Source organism: Juglans regia, chromosome 6 (assembly GCF_001411555.2).
Source record: "Juglans regia cultivar Chandler chromosome 6, Walnut 2.0, whole genome shotgun sequence".
Classification (NCBI taxonomy): domain Eukaryota; kingdom Viridiplantae; phylum Streptophyta; class Magnoliopsida; order Fagales; family Juglandaceae; genus Juglans; species Juglans regia.
The window spans coordinates 26,976,575-26,991,096 of record NC_049906.1 but is presented as its reverse complement, the minus strand read 5'-3'; the positions used below and the strand labels follow the sequence as shown (position 1 = coordinate 26,991,096).

General features: G+C 35.3%; 1 pseudogene; it reads right to left on the bottom strand.

Moving 5' to 3' along the window:
* Nucleotides 1-5,549: 5,549 nt before the first annotated feature.
* On the bottom strand, nt 5,550-6,718 carry LOC108979166 (annotated as a pseudogene).
* Nucleotides 6,719-14,522: the final 7,804 nt, after the last annotated feature.

The window sequence follows — 14,522 nt, the reverse complement described above, 5'->3', positions numbered from 1 at the left end:
GAAAATTAGGTGGCCACTTCTTTTCTAGCCTGGTTTAATTGGGTTAAGCTTGCGAACCCAAATCTTCCATGCCCAGATATAAAAAAGATGAATTTTATTTATCACTTACTATTTATTTCTATACTTCACATATACAGTTTTTTTTTTTTATAAGATGTGAAATATGTGATAGTGAATAGCTAGTAACTAATGAGAAGAATTTTTTTATAAAAAAAAATTCAAATCTTTCATAATTTCTTTTACAATTTTCTATTATCATTTTTAAATTTTTTTTCGATAAGTAATTTTTTTTAAAAATTTATTGCAATTAAAATAGGAGATAATTACCATTCAAATCTTCCATGCCCAGATATAAAAAATATGAATTCTAATTTGATCATGTTTTAAAAGTTTTTTGTTTTTTTTCAATTCATGCTTACTTTCCATTAATTTTTAAATACTTTTTAAAAGTTGATTGCGCATATTATTCCACGTGTCATTTTCTGACCGGTGTTTGAGTGACAGTCAAAGTCCATGTCAGCCTTTCCACAAGAATAGTACTGGAATCCTGACATAGGGCCCCATTTGAAACTTCCCGGTAACCATATATGCCTATTCTTGAACGGTCATGGACATGAGTACTCTTATGGTTTCGAATTCAGATCTAAAAATATTTCGAATTGAGTATTTTTTTTTCTTTTTTTTTTCATATATTTTTTAATCAATATAAAAATTTAAAAAAATAAATAAATAATTTACAACATCATGAAATAATATTTTTTTAATCATTCGGTAAAATAAAGAACAAAAAAAAAAAGTCTCATTCAAGATATTTTTTGGGTCCGACAAAGCATTTCTCTATGGTTATTATAATTTATAAGACCGGCACAGTCATTTTGAAAAAAAAATATTAAAAAATTAAAAATTTTATTTTTTAAAAAATAACTATGCAGCTTTTATGTATTTTACAATTGTAAATATTATTTTTTACTTTTAAATGAGATGTACCAATTTTGAAAAAGTGAAACCACGTACATAGACTTGAAAAGTAATTTTCGCTTAAAATAATTTCTTCTGATTTAACCTCGTTTGTTTTCACAAATGAGATTAGATGAATTAAAATTAAAAAATTAGATAAAATATTATTAAAATATACTTTTTCATATGACTTTTATTTTGAGATTTAAAAAAGTTAAATTGCTTATTTTATATTATGTGAAAATTTGAAAAAATTGAAATGATTAGATGAGATAAATTGAGATAAACTATGAAAACAAACAATACTGTTAACAACCATTTGCATCCGTATGCGTGCACATATCTTTGTGTGCGGGCATGCATCTTTGCTCACAAATCAAAATAAACAAACAATCTTGAGTGAGTCATATATTTTTATCTTTTTTGAATCAATTGAGTGAGTCATTTGGTAAACCATGAAAGTCCATGAAAGCCAGTGCTGGATCAAGTCTTGTATGTGAACCCTTAATGGCTCATTCGTTTTCGTAGAAGAGATGAGTTGAGATTAGTTAAAAGTTGAAAAAAATATTGTTAGAATATATATTTTTTTAATATTATTTTTATTTTTAGATTTGAAAAAGTTGAATTGTTTATTTTATTTAGTGTGAAAATTTTAAAAAATTATAATAATTAGATGAGATGAAATGAATTGAGAGAAATTATGAAACCTCGTGTTTTGGATTAATTTTTATTGATGCAAACAGAGAGATTCTGGTGGAGTACTAGTATTATATTGTACTCCCATGAATAATATATGGTTGCATGTGAATATGGAGTATGTAGCTGCATACGGACCAAAGGCACAAGAAATTTTTATGATTTTCCCATTTATTTATGAAGATTTTATATGTAGTAATTCATCATTATTTGTTACACAGTCGATTATTATTATAATTATTATAAAGAGAAGCGCAGAACGCATGCATAAATATTGATCTCATCTCACGATCAAGTACTTCAAGGGCAGAAAGTGATAACGTAATTAGGTGCACCGAAGCAGGTGAAGGTGTTGTTCACATTATCATAAGCGTAACTATAAGCTTGAGGGAACTGGTTCTTGAAGAACAGGGAATAGTTCGTAGTGGACATGTTTCTGGAGTACTTGAAATCGCCAAGTGCAACAGTATTGTGGCTGATTGAACGATGTGCATGCACTCTTGCATGCGATCACACTCCCTTTGTATTTCTACTGTAAATGTTGATCCCATGTGCTATTGGGGGCCACTTTCTCAATTACATCCATTGCAATGTGTTTCTTATGAAAAGTGAGCAATTCTTCTTGGTCTCAATGCTCTGTACCTCTTATGCACTCACAGATTGATTGTAAACTTCAAAATTATTAACATATGCCATTCAACAAAGGAGGAGTAGTTGAGTTCTACGGAAGGATCATGGATGCACAGAAACTCCATCGCCTAGTAATTCCAAAACCCATAGGCCGTGAGATTATAAATGGGCAAAGTTCAAAAACTGATGAAAAAGAAAGAAGAGTACAAACACTACAAAAAAGCACAAGAAAATAAAGTAGTCTCATAATTTAGACATATGTTATGACATTTTATGTTAGAACGAGTATCAATTCATCCATCATCTGAGATTACTTGAATAGTTTTTCTGAAAGAAACTAATTGAATGGTTTACCATTTACCGCCATGAACTGAAAAAATTATTTTCAAGAAAAAATCCTAGTTGTTTAATTTTCCAAACACTTAACCCTAATAAATCACAAACCTCATAAAGTTTACTTCTCATAATATTGAAAAATACCCAAAAATAATGCACTGCCTGACACTAATTTTCATATCAATTCAGAAAATAAGTGTTCAAATAACACAAAAATAGGAATAACCCCAGACAAATCGTGCTACCACTGCCTAAAAAAATAATAAAATAAAAGTAAGAGTAAATATAGGGTACCGAATGGAAGCATGCTTACCATCTTTGAAGGAAGACGCATGGGTAGGGAGAGGGGAGATGGGCCAGATTCGCACGGCTTTGCCGTTCATGGGGCGTACAGAAATATGGGAGAGGGTGGGAGGGTGTATGGGAAAAGAGAAAACCTAGCTTTACTGATGGGAAAATGAGTGGGTGTGGGTGAGGATTGGGAAAGGCCGTAGGGGTGTCAAATCGTGTTAACGGGTCGTGTTCGTGTCATGTCAAGGTATGTACATTACACTTAGTGGGTCAACACGAACACGACCCGTTAAGGATTTCGTGTCAAAATTTCAAACCCGAACATGACACGGTAAGATAACGGGTTGACACGACACGACCCGTTATGACCCGTTAATGAATAAGAAATAAATTGACACTACGCGACACGACCCGTTCCGTTCCGTTTCAACTCGTTTACGTTAATGGGTTGAACATACACGATATGACACGACACGACACGACACGACCCGTTTGACTTAATTGATTTTATATAAATATTTAAATATAAATAATATCTATAAAAAATAAAAAACTAACTACAAGTCTAAAATTACAATCCAAACAAATATGATCCACATAATTTGTAATAATATTCATTATTATAATTACATCCCAAATATAATAAACAAAACATACAATGTAAATATATTAATGTTACAATCCCAAATATAATAAAAAATTAAAAACACAAATCTAAACAAATTTAAAACTTAAAGAAGGAAGTGGAGCGTCCTCCTTGCCCTTTAGGTCTAAGGGTATAAAAGTAAATATAATTTTCTTAACGGGTTATAACAGGTTGACCTGTTAGTGATCCGTTAAGCAATCGTGTCTTAACGGGTCAATCCATTTTGACCCGAACTTGTTAAGACTAAATTCTAACCTGCTTTTACCGTTTCGTGTTCGTATTGAATTAACGGGTCGTGTCACATATTGCCACTCCTAAGAAAGGGTGGGCGCGCAGAATTTTAAAAGAGAAAAAATAAAATAACACGTGACTCGTGCGGTGTAGATAAAATAGAGGAGCCTGGGTAGATTTATTCTTGAGTTTTTTCTTTTAACTCATATCTTCAAGTTTTTAAATTTATATAGGTGTATTTTTGAATATTTTAGGTATGCATACTCGTTTTTATATCTTCGAGGCTAAATTTATGTTCTTAAAGAAAATATAGAAATTTTATTTTTCATACTTTTAAGAAAACACAAGAATTATAGACGGGGTTAGAATTTTCATATATTTGAAAGATTTCAAGAGTTTTTGAAATTCTTTTAGATCTATTTATTTATTTGTCTATGGGGAACTCAAAGCCTTTTTTTTTTTGGGATACAAACACTCATGATAACATGTTATCACAATTTAGAAAACAGTGATAAACATATGACAATTAAGCTATTCCCAAAGGAAAATTAGGTGGCCACCTCTTTTCAAGACTGGTTTAATGGGGTTAAGGTTGCCATCCCAAATCTTCCAAGCCCATATATAAAAAAGATAGAGTTTTATTTATCAGTCACTATTCATTTATTTTTTTTATAAGGTGTGAAGTAGTGAATAATAATTGTTGAGAAGAATTTTCTTATAAAAAAATATTCAAATCTTTCATAATTTCTTTTACCTTTTTTATTATCATTTTTTTTAAAATTTATTGCAATTAAAATAGGAGAGAATTGTCATTCATGATATCCCCATGACTTTAACTTTTTCGAAATTAGTATCTCTGGCTTAGAAAATTTAGGACAATCACCTATAGTTATAGTTAAATTGGTCCGATTGTTTTTCATAAAATTTATTACATTATTAAATTTTCTAGTTTTTAAATTTACTCTTTCTTTAAACTTTTTTAAGTTTTATTGATCATATTTTAAAAGTTTTTTGTTTTTTTTCGATTCATGCTTACTTTGCATTAATTTTTAAAAACTTTTAAAAGTTCATTCCACGTGTCGTTTTCTGACCGGTGCTTAAGTGACAGTCAAAGTCCCTGTGGGATCCTGACGAAGGCCCCATTTGAAACTTCACGGTAACTACATAGGCCTATTCTTGAACCGTTATGGAGATTATAAGACCGGTACAGTCGGTTTAAAAGTAAAATTTATTATTAAAAAATTAAAAAAATTTATTATTTATAAAAGTTATAATGATTAGACGAGATGACTTGAGATGAGATGACTTGAAATTGAAATTGAAATTTAAATAAAATATTATTAGAATATAATTTTTTTAATATAATTTTTATTTTTAAATTTGAAAAAAATTAAATTGTTTATTTTATTTTGTATAGAAATTTAAAAAAATTGTAATAATTAAATCAGATGAGATAAAATGAGTTGAAAAGAGTTATGAAATCTTGTGTTACGGGTTAATTTTGATCGACGCAAACAGAGAGATTCTGGTGGAGTAGTACTATATTGTACTCCCATGAAAAATATATGGTTGCATGCAGTGAACATAGAGTACGTAAAAATACGAGAAATTTATATGATTTTCCCATTTATTTATGAAGTTTCTATATATAGTAATTCATTATTATTTGTTACACAGGCGATTATTATTATAAAGAGAAGTGCAGAACGCATACAATATGCATGCATGCATAATTATTAATCTCATCTCATGATCAAGTACTTTAAGGGCAGAAAGTGATAACGTAATTAGGTGTACCGAAGCAGGTGAAGGTGCTGCTCACATCATCATAAGCATATCTATAAGCTTGAGGGCACTAGTTCTCGAAGAACAAGGAATAGTTCGTTGGAGGACATGTTTCTGGAGTACTGAAATCGCCAGTGCAACAGTATTGTGGCTGATTGAACGCTGTGCATGCGCTCTTGCATGCGATCACGCTCCCATCCGCGGCTTTCAGTTGCAGCTCTGCTGGGCAAACCGCGTTCACATTAGTTGGGCAACTTGAGGTCTGGCAATCATCGCTCCCACCTTCTATGCTCACTGAAACAGGCAGGTTGAAGCTGTCGACAAGGTTGACATCGTAAAAGTCTTGCCCACCATTCTCTGCTATGTTTATTTCTAACAAAGATGTCGGCGGGACAGCACCATTGCCATTGCATGCAACCTGGCTGGAGGCACAATCGGCAGTAGTGCAAGAGAACCTTCCCAAGGCGTCTGTGGAACAACCAGTTCATGCCCAAAACTGGCCTTTCCAGGGAGCTTAGGCATCTAGTGATGTGGATGCTTTGGATGCTAATTCAAATCCGGTTGTTGATAGTTCAGGTTTCTGATAAGCGGTTAGGGTTCCCGGCCAGACGGTATTGGGACAGTTGTTTGTGAAAGTTATTCTAGCGGGTTGAGTACGTGCAACATCCATATATATGCAACATCAAACAAAATAATTCATTATCACCATGCATATATGTTGAAAATGAAAGCTAACATATATATCCATCTCAGCCAATGAATTCGATCGTAAATCACACATGCATGCTTATCACCATGATACATGTGCATATATGACATAGTACTTATGTAAACCACAAATTTTGGTAAGCATGTCATTTTATGATAGGATAAGTGTCCCACATGCGTGTTCTCCAACAATAACTAATACTTCATAAGCCTAGGAGAACCATACGAGAGAGAGATTGTTCAATAGAAATAAAAAATTAAAATGTGATCATACATATATCTAAAATACATATATATGTATATATATAATCCATTTTCCAATAGTTAAAGCGTTGAAGAAATTTATCATGAGCCATACCAGAAAGAAAAAGGGAGGCCAAGGCAAGGCAGGAGATCATGAGTGAAAGGGTCTTCATCATTGATGGATAGATAGGTGAAGTAATTAATTTGATGATCTCAATGTATATAATATGCAGAGCTGGGCCGGTGTGGTAGTACTACTACGCGCTAAGTACGTACGTTGGTGCTATATATATGCACATATATAGGGAGGCTCGCTCATACACGAAAGATCAGTTTTCTTTGTTTAGGCAGCATTAGACCTGTAACACCCGTCCTTGTGGTGAGACTTTTTACAAAATATTTTAGATAGGACGACGGGAATTACCGTTCAATTTAAAACTTTTACTTGCATACCCAGGGTGCAAGACTCTACGTTTATAAAATAAAATATGTTTTAGAATAAAAGAGGTTTACAGCGGAAACGTTAATCTTGAAATAAAAAGGCTTCTCGTAATCTTGAGGGGGGAGGGACATGCACAAAAACTAAAATGAGTTGAAGACTAGTAAGCATTACTTCATACAGTTAAAATATAACAACATAGGTTTTCATTCATGCATTCATTATTTATACATACTATACGTGCATGCATACGTGTCATACGTGCGTTCATTTGAAAACGTCAATGGATGGAGTTTTCTTTTAAAATGGGCTTTCTTTTCGTAAAACGTGTCCCCCGTCAGTGCCTTCATTTCTTCAAGAGTTCGTGCTTTCATGCATTCATACGTTCATGCATTCATCCATTCATTCTTATCACTTTTATAGGCCAGTACACACTGTTACGCCCCGTGTGTTGGGGTTAGCGGTCTTCCTTTGGACCCGGACTCCGCCTGTGGCCACAGGTTGGGAATCCCTTTTCAGTCAGGGGGCAGCACTGGGTGCACTACCAGTACTACTTACCCGGCATTGCAATTTGCCCATTCATTGGTACCCTTTTCATTCATGTGGCCGTTACGTATTTTTATACATTTCATGTTTTCATGTCTTTCTTGCTTTTCATTCATTCATGTAAGCTCGAAAGAGGTAGAGCTTTTATTCAGTTCTTTCTTTTATTTAACAGTCCTTACATGAGAAAACATTCCTTTTTATAAGAAAACATCATTTCATGAGAAAAACACCGTTTGGGGCGTAAGCCCGAAAATCGTCTTTCATTTTTCAGTTCATTTCAGCTCTATCCTTCCTTTAACAGTTAGTTCATGGAAAACTTCATTTAAGAACGTATATGAGCTTAAACATCAGCTTTCATGGCATCCATAAGCGTCACCTTAAAAGTCGTCTTTTATGGCATCCATAAGCATCACCTCATGTCGCACATGAAAGCGTCGGTTCGTAGGATCTATAAAAGCATCCGTTTTCATGCCTTTCATGCATTTTCATCAATTCATGGATTTTCTTAGAAAATACATACAATAGATATAGCGTATAGTCATCCATTCACATGAGACAATTAATACTTTGGGTGCGTAAACAGGGGCTGCCAAGGACGGGCCGTACATACGTATACCTTTGAACACTTGGCATTTTCTTTCGTAAAACATCTTTTGTCTCTTTTCGTAAGCATCTTAAAGGAAAAGCGTTTATTGTATCTTATAAAACTCTAGAAGAGTATGAATGTAAGACTTACCTAGACTCCATGCTACTTTCATATCATGCAGTCCATTCATGTGCTTGTTAGATGGTAACCTACATGCATACACATAACCTTAACGTCATTCTCTATCTAATGCATAAGTAACTTAAACTATAAATAGAACTATACTTCACTTGGAACACTCTCATTCTATCCCGTCCTTTTATGTGTCCCTTACTATGACAAGATCTTTGGGGACCCATTACGGTCACCACATCTTCCAACTCAAGGTCTTGCCTCGAGTGCCCATCCACTAAAGTGAACCCATGATTCACCTTAGGATTAAGACACTAGTACCTTCATCTTACTCTTCTCACTAACCACATTCCGAAGCATGATTCCGACCAATGGAATCACGCATCCCAATCCTAGACATTACACCCGTCACTCATGCACCTTAGCTTACACTAATCCTCATTCCCATCCATACAAGCCACACGGCTCTAAGCTAACTCTGCGGCTTGAACACCATGTAACTACTCTCAAGATAGATTACCTGTAACAGCCTGCTAGAAATTCATTGGTGGAATTTCTATTGACTTTAGGAATCTCGTGAAAACCCCATAAGTTTTATGAATCGATCAATTGCACAAGTTTTAGTTTGTTAACATAGTCAGTGTTATCACTCACTATAGTGCTAGAAATATGAGTTTAATTATTTGAGGTAGTTAGAAGTGTCAGAATGCGTTATGGTCTACGCCATTAAACTCAGTGGATTATTTAGGATTTTATGGCGCAATAGCTTATTTTCATAATTTCGGACGAAACGTTTATGGAAAATTGTGATATTATTTTTAGGAGTACTTCGGGGTTGAATTTCGTTAAACGATTTTCACTATAGGTTAATATGAATATTTAAAAAATTTTAGTACTAAATTTATTATGTATTTTTTTGGAGTGAATAGTAATCTCGATAAGCGCATCCATTGCAGTGTTTTCAAAATCACAGTGTGGAATGTCCAAATTAGGTTAGAGAAGTTTTATTTGGACACTTGGCAAGATCTTAGCCACACATAGTAAATGGTATTAGAAACTTGGCACAAAGAAGAACCGTTAGATAGATTTGTGAAGGAATCAAGGTGTGAGATCGTGCCACCTAAGCAAAACTATGTTTCATCTGTTCCACCAAATAGTGCCAGACCAAAGAGGGTTTCAACCCTAGCAAAACCCTAAATGGTTGGAATCCAATTGAAACCCCAAAAGCTTGGTTGAAACCAAAACCCTAAATGGTTTTCCCAAACCCTAAAGTTGGCCTCCAAACCCTTTTTAATCCGATTTCTAGTATTGTGTTTAATCACTTGATTAAATCACTTCCACATGCTATTAATTAATCAAATCCTTTTTATGACATCATTATTCAACCTTTTAAACCTTGGGAATTTTATTGGGCCAAGAAAAATTGATTTTGGGCTTGATAGCATCTCAAACCCTAACCAAATCCCTTTTAAACCCCAAATTGAAGCCCACTTGGTGGGGCCCACCAAGGCCCACGAAATTGGCCACCTTGGCAAAGCTTCTTGGAGAAGTTTCCTCCCCCACATGGCAGACCATCCACTGCCATTGGCTGCACCCAATAGTCCCTTGATGTGAAGGAGAAATCCACTCCATCAACTTCTATCTTTCACAGCTGCTGCAGGCAGTCTCTTCCCCTCACTATTCTCCACTTTATGTCACATATCTACCTCCAATCAAGGGTCATTCAAGCCCATAACTTCCCCCTCCAGAAGTCTAAAGTTGTGCAAGACACACTTCTCTCCATTTTATCACTTCTTTCCCCCGTTCTTAGAGAGAAACCCAAAAGAGCTCTCTCGGGCAGATTTCTGGGTCTTTTTACGTGGCTATTTGGGATCCCTTGTAAGTATTATCACACGATGACTCCTTGACATAAATTGTTCTTCTTTGAGTCTAGTTTCCGTGGATATCTTATTAGTCTCATTCCATGCTCATTTGATCGGTAAAAAGTATTTTTAACCATGGAAATGTCATTCTGGGCGTGAAACTGGACAGTATGTTATGTTTTGGAAGTTTTGACCAAGCTAATGGACATATCTTGGTCCGAAAATTTTATGGAGTGTTGTTAACATGTGCTTATGAATTTTCATTGAGGTTTTGTTGCTTGAATAAAGCTTTTGATGATAGATTTTCTTTGAGTTAGAAACTTGAAAACTGGAAGTGGAAAAACAGTTTCTGTTTTGTGAAAGTTTGAATATTTCGTGGTTTAATCTTATTCCAAAGGCTTTGATATTTTTATATGATGATCCTAAGCCTCTTATATACATGTTAGGATGTTATTTCGAAGATATTTAGTATTAGTTTTAAAGATATAATTTTCTATGCAAGAGGATTTCGGTTAGGCCTTAACTTTGATGTTTTTGAGAGTTAGATCCATGTTTTATTAAATTTTAGCCATGTGATTTTAAGTTTGATGGTTGGATCTTCTTTAGGACACATTTTTTAAACCATGTGATGTGTTAGTTTGAAGATCACATGTCTTTAAGCCATGAATCAAGAGATTGATCAAAGTTAGTTGGGAAAAACAGTTTCTGTTTTGGACTAAGTTTAAAACCAAAAACTCCAAGTGTTGTTTTGTGATTTTTGGTGAGTTTTGTTTGATGATTTAAAGCATGTTTGATCTTAGGATGATGTTACGAATATGTTAGAAGTAAGATTTGATTTTTTTGGAATTCTTGGAGATGTTTTTATGAAGGTCAAAACTTGTGATTTAAGGTTTACTTTTTGTTAAAAAGTTTGGGTCTTTTTACAAAAAGTTTGGTGTTGATAATTAGTTTTTCTTAATGGATATTTTTAAGGGTGTTTTTAAACTTAGGATAGGAAGATATTTGTTACAAGATTTTGGTTTATTCATGAGTTTTGGAACTTGAAAGAATTGCAACCAAAATAAGACAAATGGCCTACGTAGGTTTCGGCCATAGTGAGTTTTTCATAGTTGTGATTAGTTTTAAATTTTTTTGAGTTGATATTTGAGTTTAGGACAAAATTTACATGAGGAATGTAAATTTTGGTAATTTTTAGAATTAAGATATCAAATCCTTAAGTTAGGGGTAAAATGGTCATTTGCCCACATGTAGAGGGTAAAATGGTAATTTTACTCTAAGTTGTCTCTTTTCACATTTCTAATTGTTAGTAATTAATTTCTAATTTTTAGAATAACCTTTTATAGTTCCTCGTGTTTCGCGCTTTATTCTAGTAGAATGCGACGATCGAGGTAAGTTAGCTTTTAACATACTATCAGTTTAATGTGTATGAGTGATAAGTAAGGGAACTAAATTGTATGTATGCATGTTATCATATGTGCCCTGCCAAGTCATTACATATTTATCTGTTACACAGAATTTATTCTGTCATGAATTATTCATCTGTTACATAAAATATTCTGTCACGTATTCCTATACATTGCAAGTATGTCATGTTAAGTTAAGTATGCCATATTTTACATGTATTTCATGTCACGTAATATTCACTGTCACATGTTACACCATGTTAAGAAATGTTGTCTGTTATATGATATGCCATGTTACGAAATGTTGCATGTTATATGTATGCCATGTTATGAAATGTACTATGTTACATTTATGTCTTGAAGTATGTCATGTATGTCATCTTACGTTCATGTCACGTTATGCTACGTCAGGACTTTTGTCTTTTATGTCACGTTCATGTTACGTCACGTTACGAAATGTCATGTATGCCAGTTAAATCATTCATGTCAATCATGACCCTAAGCGCTAGGATGGGGTAATATCCTAGTGGAACTCCTTTGTTCACGCTGGAGTGTCTAAATATGTGTGAAATTTCCTGGGTTGACGAAGTACAGTCAACATGTTGCGAATTGGGCCTAATTAGCTGGTCACCGGAGCGCGCCAGGCACTAACGCCAATGGTACCACACATTATGTTACGTGTGTCCACAGCAAGTGTGGCACAAACAAATAAGTCATGGGGCCACAACAACTGTGGAGCAAACACTATGTGAGACACAGCAATTGTGACACGTAGAATATGTGGGGCCACAACAACTGTGGAGTACGTATTAACGCACTCACAGCTGGTATAGACACCTGTGATGTGATGCGGTAATCGGCAGGGACACACGGCTCAAGGGGACCTGTGTAGCACCCATATGGTCACTTTAATGATTAAGTCTATTGAATAAGATTTCAAGTTCATGTATTTCACGTTCAAGTCATGTTTCAAGTTCACGTTATGTTATGTTCAAGTTTACGTTCACGCAATCATGGTAATCTCATGAAACAAGAATATGTTTCAAGTTCATGTTATGTTATGTTCACGTTTACGTTATGTTCCAAGTTCACATTTATGTTATGTCATGCTCGAGTTCATGTTCAAATTATGTATGTTCACGTTCATGTTATGTTTCAAGTCCATGTTATATTTCAAGTTCGCGTTCATGCTATGTTTCAAGTCCATGTTATGTTTCAAGTTACGTTCATGCTAAACTTCAGTTTCAGTTTAAGTTATGCCAGTTATGTTATGTTGTATGTCAAGTTATGCTATGATTACTTATGATTTGATTATGCATTCATGCTTTTACTGCCATGCATGCATCATTAACTTGTGTGGAAGTTTTCTGTTAACTTGCTGAGATTTGTAATCAAATCTCGCTGTGGTAGTCCCAACTACCATTCCTCCCGAATGGTAGATTTTGTTATAGGATCTGAAGGAGAACCGGGAATCGACCAACTGGAAACGGTCGACTAAGCGACGGTGTGACGTAGATGGTAGTACAGTTGTTACCTCAGATTACTACTTGTATTTGTGGAGTTCAATCTCCAGCACTCTTTTGATCACAACCTTATGGACTATTATTGTGATCTTAGTTGTTTAGTATGTTGTTAAGTATGGAGTATGTTTTAAGTATTTGGGATATTTTAGTTTGATGCATAGTATTGCTAAAGAAAAAAAAATTATCCGCTGCGAATATTGCATAATGCTAGATGCATGTTAGAAATATTGCATCTTATATGTCATGAACGGAGGCAGGTAACCTTGTGTTGCATGTCCCGACGCTTCAGATGTCCGTCCGATCCCAAGCGGAATCTGGGGGCGTCACATTACCCATTACATATGGTAAATCCGTCCTGCACATGTGTCTAACCAGATTACACATGTACCTTATCCCTTTATCACCTGAGACCAACATATAACATGTTGATCACCTGCTCGTAGGGACAAGGGCCATACTCCGATACCAACCTTCTCTTAACCCAACTAGCATGACTCTTCATGCTACCCGTCCCTTTTGACAGTTCATCCCAACACTTAGTGAGACAAGACTCCTTTCGCAATTACGCCTTATGTCACGTCATATAGCTCAAGATTGCTCCAAAACTACACCGTGACCTTGTTGCAATACCCAACATTCTACTACGTCAACTCCTAACTCATCACGAGTACAGTTCCTCACGTACTCCCGTCACATCGTGACATCTCGTCACATTTTACTACACCATTCCTACACTAACTCTTCACCCATCATAAGCATGACTGCCAGTAACCATGTCACTATGTGACGTTACCCAGTCATGCTTCCACTACGTACTGTTATACTTGTTCTGCTACTTCATCCATACTCCCAGCCAAAAGTCCAACACGATGACACTTGTCACCTCAGACTACAAGCTACACCATGATTTCTTCGGGACACTGTTCCACATATCTCGACACTATTTACTACGCTCTCTGCCCATCAATCACACAACCGTCCTTATCTTTGCAACACGCCACAAGAAGTGTCGCTGCCACGTGGAGTACACTCCACGTATACTCCCTTTTCACACACTACGTCACATCACCATTATGGCATACCCGCCATACGGTGCATCACTCCACCACATGGAGTACACTCCACGTGTACTCCCTTTTCACACACTCCGCCACATTACCACTATGGCATACACGCCATATGGTCCATCAATCCACCACATTGAGTACATTCCACGTGTACTCCTTTCACATGTTACGCCATATCACCATTATGGCATACCCGCCATATGGTGCATCACTCCACCACATGGAGTACACTCCACGTGTACTCCCGTTACACGTTACGCCACATTACCATTATGGCATACACGCCATATGGTGCATCGCTCCGTTATATAGAGTACATTCCATCTGTACTCCCTTCATACACACCACACCACATCACCATTATGGCATACCCGCCATATGGTACATCACTCCACCACATGGAGTACATTCCACGTGTACTCCCTGTACACACACTACGCC